The sequence below is a fragment of the Cydia pomonella genome, chromosome 5 (assembly GCF_033807575.1).
Source record: "Cydia pomonella isolate Wapato2018A chromosome 5, ilCydPomo1, whole genome shotgun sequence".
Classification (NCBI taxonomy): Eukaryota; Metazoa; Arthropoda; class Insecta; order Lepidoptera; family Tortricidae; genus Cydia; species Cydia pomonella.
Genome location: NC_084707.1, coordinates 15,491,720 through 15,499,451, shown reverse-complemented (window position 1 = coordinate 15,499,451; position 7,732 = coordinate 15,491,720).

The window sequence follows — 7,732 nt, the reverse complement described above, 5'->3', positions numbered from 1 at the left end:
ATATTTTGACAGATGCTTTCGCGCCCAAAACGCTCTTTGAAAATTGTGTGACGTCACAGCTTATGGTTTGACACATAACTACATGCACACGTAGAAGATACGAACTGTCAACTGATATTTGTTGTTAATTGCCTAACTGTCAACAGTGTCAATCCGAGAGTTGTGACGTCATCAGAATCTTCAATGACGTTTCGGGTTTGGTCACGTGACGTGTGCCAAGATATTTTAAATTCAATATTTACAAAAATATGGTCATTACAGGTCCCCTAAAAGTAGTTTAACATGTTCTTATAATTCAAAAGAATTTTTTGGGATACAATTATGCTCTAAGATTTGTAGATGGAAACAACCCTATTGCATTGCACAAATGTGGGCACCCGCCAAACATGATTTTGGGTGTGTCATACTCAGGGCTAACACAGATTCATTTCTGTGAAAAAGGTGTGAAAACCGGAAACTGGAAACCGTTCTCGAACCAATAGTGAAGCCCTTAAGTCACACCCTATTTCAAAACCAGCCATGGATCTTTGAACAGGACTCAGCTCCTGCACATAAGGCAAAAACAACTCAAGCCTGGTTTCGAAGAAACAAAATTGACTTTATTGCCCACGAAGACTGGCCGTCCTCCAGCCCGGACCTTAACCCCCTGGATTATGCCATATAGCAGGTTATTGAGGAGAAAGCCTGTGCTAAACCCCACACAAATCTTAACTCCCTCAAGCGGGTCATAGTTAAGACAGTGACGGAATTAGACATGACAATCGTGCGTGCCGCTATTGATGACTGGCCTCGTCGTTTGAGGGCCTGTGTCAAAGCCAGAGCAGGCGATTTTGAATGATATTGTCATATGTAATTCCTGATTATGTGTACTTCATTTTAATATATACTTTATTAAACTTTCGTTGGTATATTTTATGTAGATAAAGATTATTGCAGTAACAGAATTTAATAACCAACTAGGTAGAAAACAATGAAATACATAAACACATAAATTGGATATGATGTGATCCGTTGAATGAAATTGACAATAAATAAAATAAATAAATAATTTTCTATCTCTAGGCATTGTGTGAAACTTCTAGTTGTGTCAAAATATCGGGAAATCAATAATATAAACAAACATGGTAAATATCTCATTTCTTTTTATAATGGTTATAAATAGAAGGCCATCCAATTTTGTAACTCACTGTAATTTAATTAAATGTATCGTAAAAAAAATGTTTTAATTCTACTGTAAAATATTACCTACTTTTTTAAAGGCTGGGCAGTAAGGGATTGCTTTAATTTTAGAACAAAACAGCGTTTTTTTTTTAAATACCGGAAAATCTGACTTACAAATTTGGACTTTATTAGGTTCATTCTACTTAGAATCTTCTCCACCCTAGCATTAAAAAAAGATATCCTAAAATATCCATACCATTACGTCACATTTTAGTGTGAAAGAAATTTTCAATGTAAAACTAAAATTTCAATACAAAGTTTCGGGTTTTTTAGCACGAGGATTGATCATGCTAGTGATTCTGAGTTGGAAGAACCCAAAAATATCATGATGTGTGAGAATCAGATTTTTAATATTTTTATGGAAAACGCTCATATTTCTCATAAAATAATTTATTAATAATAGGTACTTGATAATACTGATAACAAAAAAATTTTTAATGAGTCTCGAACCCACATCCTCTTGCATGTATTTCCACGTACATACCGCAACGCTATTGAAGCCTACTCCCGCTGTGCCAAATTGTCTACTACAAGGATCCCAGTAAGACTGTTTGAATGTGTGAGTGATACTTAGAAATAGAGTCAAGAAACATTCTGTCGACATTAAGGGGTAGTTTTTGTACAATGAAGTGTTCAATGTTTGTTGTAATAGTTCAATATTTATTTAAAGAGTGCGCTAAACATAATTTACAGAATAGAAATACCAAGACTACTCCACAAAAAAATTAAAACTCAAAATTTGCAATTGTGGCGCCATCTAGTGAGGTTTAAGCTTTGGGTAACCTAGTCGAACCACCTTAAATAAAATAATGTTTGCCACACCATGGACCTAGGTATCATATCATCATACGTGCTTGTTTCTACACCTATTATGTATGTAAGACCTGCTGGTGCAGGTCGCCCATAGGGCTAAATAATCTTTTTGAAAATATAAGTAAATATCCAAGGACTGCAGTCTAACTAAATGCACTTAATGTGGGTGAACTTTCCCTAAGTGACTGAGAGAAAAGTGAGCTACTATCGCTTTGCAGCTGAAATGTTGTTTATTATAAATAAATAACTGCAAAAAGATGTAACTTGTACATGTAGCACATAATTTTTTGCATAGCATAGTGCAACACATAATACACATATATGGTGCCACACACGTGCGTAATTAGCACATTACGTAACTATGTCGAAAATTTAAAGGGCCATATGTACTGTAAAATGTTGTACGATACATGTGCGAATAAGCAATTCGCAACTCGTGTCGATTTAAAATACTCCCTTCAGTCGTATTTTAATGTATCCCCACTCGTTGCGAATTTTCTATTTTTTTGCACTTGTATCGTAATGTACTATTAACTTCTAGATAATTGTAATTAAATGTTATTTTACTCGGTACACTGAAAAAAATAGATAGCCGTACTGGTTTTGTAACTTTACTAAATAACTAAACTACGGTTATAAGAAAATAAACTTTGCATAAATTTACAAACTTATTTTGTAGTGTATACCCAGTACCTGAACACTGATAGCCAAACACGGTTTTGTAACATATAACACATAGTTCGCAAGTCCCAATTTTTGTGTAAACAGTAACCAAAATTTTGTTACAGTTATGCAACCATTTCTTTCAGTGTAGTAGCAAATATACTATTATTACATTACATGAATAATGTACCTATATACTACATGATATGTAACTGTGTATGTGACCCAATTGATATTGTGTGATTTGTGTGTGTAATGTGTTTTGTGCCTACCCTGTATTTATTATAGGAAATTTATGATTGTTCCGGTTTTACTAAGATAATCAATATACAGAATGGTCCAAACCTTGACATCCAAAACATTTTTTTTGATTGCTCACGTCGTGGGCTATCAGAATATACCCCGATGTATGTTAGCCGATTTTTCGTAGTTTTCGAGTTATGAATCGGGAACATACATGGGGTATATTCTGATAGCCCACGACGTAAGCAATCTAAAAAAAATTTTAGACGTCAAGGTTTGGACCAACCTGTAGGGCTAAGATGGTCGGCTCTTTATCATTTGTCACCATGCCTGTCACGTTCTAACAAGTACGTAAGTGCGAAAGTGACGGGCATAGTGACAAGCGATAAAATTGGAACCATGCTGCCACTGCTGTATATATTTAAACTTGTTATGACAATAATGCAAATGATAATAATAAAAATGTGGGAAAAGTTTAGTTTTCGAAACTTGCCTTAGACGAATAAATATGTAAGTAGGTAGGTAAGGGCCACCCCACACTAGCGTCTCTCAAGCGTCGGCGTCTAGTCAAATCTATGGCTGCTGTTCGACGCAACGTTGACCTGTTCGACGCAACTACGCAGCGACGCTATTTCTAGGCGGCTCTAATAGGTACAGGTACATATATGGAACCTGTGATTTCTTGCCACGATTGTATTTGAGCCGTGTATCTAGTGTGAATGAATTTCTCCTATTTTATATATTTAACAAATATTAAGCGTACTTAATTTATCGGGATGACTTGTCTTGCTGTTACCTATATAATTATAAAATGAAGGTAGTAGATGTTATTGTATTAAAATACTTGAGTACGAAAAATACCTACTGTAAGTAGCAAAGCAATACAGGCATTCTCGTATTGCTGAAACTTATCGAAGTGCATGTTATCTGCACTGTTAAGGGTATAACTGATATAAGTAATAACTTATTTAATTAAGTGAATATTTATAAAATTATCAGAATATACTAGAGTTATATCATACGTGTTTTTGATGATTACTTCCCAAACCCTATATGTAATTGCATATTATCAAATTTCCCAATTCGTTCCTTCAGCGGTAAATCGGCTAAGTATAAGCCCTAATTAAGCTTGAATTGAAGGTAGGCCGCTGCACGCTGTGGGTGTGGTTACCGGTAGGCCGGGAGTAAAGATGTTATTTGATCTATTTTACGGTTGACGACCGGTCTGGTCTAGTCGGTAGTGACCCTGCCTATGAAGCCGATGGTCCCGGGTTCAAATCCTGGTAAGGGCATTTATTTACGGTTATTTGTTCCTGAGTCTTGGGTGTTTTCTATATAATTAAGTATTTATAATATTTATATATCTTTTTGTAAGCTCTATTGAGCTTACTGTGGAACATGGGACTTATTCAATTTGTGTAATAATGTCATATAATGTATTATTTATTTTATTGTTGTTCTTCGAACTAAACTTTTTTGAGGTTATGAATTTGATCTGGATTGATCTATCTTCTTCTTTTAAAATATGGCTTCCATCAAATCTATGATGATTTTGCCAATGTCAAGTTTCGTTGTAAGTTTTAAGTGTGCTCGTAGAGCATGACGTTGTTCGGTAGTTGCTTTTAGTAAAGAGATAGCTGGACTTTACTAAAAGCCACGATGGATTGCCGGATGTTGGTTAAAACATGGTTAAACGCGTTTCAAGATTAGTTTTTCATTAACTGCACACTTCAACGATAGTTCACTGCATAATAAGCTATCAATACTACACTTTGAACAAGATAAATGAGCAAAACACAAAAAAATATTCTCGTGACGTCTTCGCCATCTTGAATCTCAACGACAACCCCGGATTGATCTATCTGATTCTTCTAGCAGAAACGTCACTTTTGACACTGACAGATAATATTCATAACAAACCCTTATCAAATTCCTACAATATAAACTGTTATGACAACCAGAACACACTCTCTGTTTTGCGACCCTCTATACGGAGGTCGTGAAGTCGCAGTAAAAAAGATACAGGTTACCAACAGGAGTTTAGAAACATTGCGATTTTTTTCTTAATAAAGAGGATCGCATTTCTGCGTCGCATCATACAAAAGATTCAAAAGACACCGAGGTATTGGCCCAAAATTGCCATCCAGCCCTGTAGAGCCTGACCGAGTCCTAGACATCAACATGTCGATGTCGTCTCTGCGCTTACCACATCTGATATGTGAGGGATATTTACAAAATGAATTATTGATACCTTTACCTTATATTTATATGTTTTGCCAATCAAAAATGCTTCGAACACTGCTTCGCATAAAAAAGGAAGTGAAGTTAGACATAGAGAGAAAAGTTTTATTTAACATCACAAATATCGCATTGGTATATTTGAACATAAAATCTTAAATTGAATACTAAGATGCGTTGACTGACATATAAACAGCGTGATGTTAAAAAGAGGCTAAACTCAGCATAAAGTTGCAGTAAATGTACTGCAACGCTGGTTTTCAGTCGGACCCTAGTAATAAAAACAAAACATAAGAAAACACATTTCAAAACAAAAACATTAGGAAGAGAAGAAAAAGTTAGATGGGTGTGTATTTGTATATGTGACGGAACGGAGTGCAATTTATAAAATTATTTGTGTACCTACTGTGTATTTTTTGTATGTGCCTTAGTTTGTGTATAATATCATATTAGAGTATTTTAATAAAGCAATGTTTTTTTCTATATATAAGTTAGGATAGGATATATGTAATATGTATAGTTTAGTGTGAAGTGCATTTGTATTAATTAAGAATATAGTTAATGAATTATGTTTGGCTGGACTATTATAAGAGATAAGAAGGTATAGCTCTACAGCCAAGAGGTAGTGCATTTTGAATATGTAGAAGGTGTCGCTTTAGCCGTGTTTTAAAACTATTAAGACTAAGACTACCTATTAAAAATCTGTAATGGTGGCGGGATATTATTCCAGCACTTAGTGGCTGTGTATTTAAAACTACCTCGAAAAGCAGAGGTGCAATGATGTGAAGCTACCAATTTGTTGCTGACCGATCTAAGGCCATACTTCATAGAAGTGTTTGAGCGGCAGGTGAGCTTTTCAAAGAGGTACTCGGGTTTTGTTGAATTTATTTGCTATTTATGTAATACAATAAGTTGTATACATAAGACTTTACTAGCTCCCTCTGCCCCCCCCCCCCCCAGCCACGCCCCTGCCGTAATGATGCTAAATAGGAATTAGACCTACTTACGATTGTTGAGTCGATTCTTTTACATCTATCGGCTATTAAATTATTCGACATATTAGTGCTATGAATGACTACAGTTAGCATTTAATTGTTCAGGGGAATAATGCAATTGATATTCATAGGTAATGTAGAGGTAGGAAATCTCCTTGACATAGAACGGATATTAGGCTTCCTCGTTGCCACATTTGTCGATTCTTTAACAGTACAGAAACTGAATAAAATTTCACAAGAAGAAGGTAAGTACGTATCGTTTCGCCTTACGTTTTATCACAGATCTAGAGTAAGCGTCATCCATCTAGATCTCTAGATCTCATAACCAGCCTCCAGGCTGATTCTGTTTTAACAATATGATATGATTTTCATCTTATTTTGATATGTAATATGTACAACCTTGAGTCATGTCTTCAAGTATGTCACGCGTACCACAAAGCCCGATCGATATGCCTTATGTTATAAGACCAATCTGATTGGAAATTGCTGCTCGCGGTCAAGGTCGTGTCAAAATAAGATAAAAACTATATCAAATTGTTAAAACAAAAATCGACCTCATTCGCGTTTTGCAAATATACTTAGGAAATAAAATTAATAATATAAGTACGTATTTTTGGAAACAAGTATTCAATTCTCGTCTATACAGTAGGTAATACATTTAGGTACCTGTATAAGATAATATTTATAATTGGTTTGGTACCTAAAACTAATCAGAATCGTTTTTTAATGGAAGCGACAATCATCGTCTGTATTGGTTACTGGACTAGGTACTTACTGCAACTGTGCCTTCACCGAAGCCGTCTCCGAAACAATGTTTAGGTAACTCTAAACTTCACGCCACGAGGCAGAAATGTAGGCAATGAATATTAATTGGTTTGTTTCTCTACACTTTTGGACTGATAAAGTGCTAAGGTCTTTGTTAAAACGTAGCTGCGTAGGTAGAGTCAGACCACGATAAGTTGACAGCGGTTTTGACAGCCCTGACAGTGAAAGTGTTATTTTAAACGTCAAACTTCTATGAACTTATGACTTAACACTTCCATAGGCTGGGCTATCAAAATCGTTGCCAACATATATATGTAAACGAGATTTTGTATCAAAGAATACAATACTCACAAGGAGTTTTGTATGCTTGGTATGTAAGGAGATGTCAAAGATGTATGCTTGTAAAGCCCGACCAGAAATATATGATCATTGTCAAGAGGGCGCTGTTATTCTCATGTATAGGGTGACAGTTCAGTTTAGTATGAAAAATTTAGTTCCATTCAAATTCCGCAATATGGCGCATGATCATACATATATTACTGGTCAGGATTTATGAAGGTTTTAAAGCGTAGATAGCTGTCAATTTTGACTGGCCAGATTTTATCGCTCATCTTAAAGTTCTTAGTACACGTACCATACTATTCTTTTACAATTTTTCTCGCAAGCTTGACAGTTGCCTATGGAAATGGAACTGTCTTCTAAGGCAGTCAAGTCAAAATTGTAATGAAGTTTGAACAAAATTAGAAAGCGTTAAATAGTGTATCGATAATGTAAATAAAATTCCAAATTTTTCG